This window comes from Penaeus monodon, chromosome 28 (assembly GCF_015228065.2).
Source record: "Penaeus monodon isolate SGIC_2016 chromosome 28, NSTDA_Pmon_1, whole genome shotgun sequence".
Lineage (NCBI taxonomy): Eukaryota > Metazoa > Arthropoda > Malacostraca > Decapoda > Penaeidae > Penaeus > Penaeus monodon.
Genome location: NC_051413.1, coordinates 26432991 through 26433418, shown reverse-complemented (window position 1 = coordinate 26433418; position 428 = coordinate 26432991).

The window sequence follows — 428 nt, the reverse complement described above, 5'->3', positions numbered from 1 at the left end:
TAACAAAGACTGAATAATAATGCTTTTCCAGACATTGACAAGAGACAGTTTGAAGTTGTGATGCCTTGTCTTCTGGAACGCCTGAGCGAGGGGGGCATCCGAGATTTATAATGGTTATTTAACAAAAAGCAGGCGATGATGGGGAGGGAAATATTAAGTGAATTTACACAGAGATTCCACTGGATATCGATACAAATAATAATTAAACAGAATGATATGCGATGAACAATTTCAGTTGGAGGAGGCAGAGCGTTAGGAAGGGGGAGGGAGGGGAAGGGGGGTGACAGAGGGGAAAGATGTTCGATTGACATAATTATGGTATAAATACGTTTTTCTTCTTATCTCTAATTACTGGAAGTATTTTAGGAAAACTGGAAACTAATCTAAGCTCTCCGTGCTTTGACAAATCGTAGATACAGGTGCGCGCG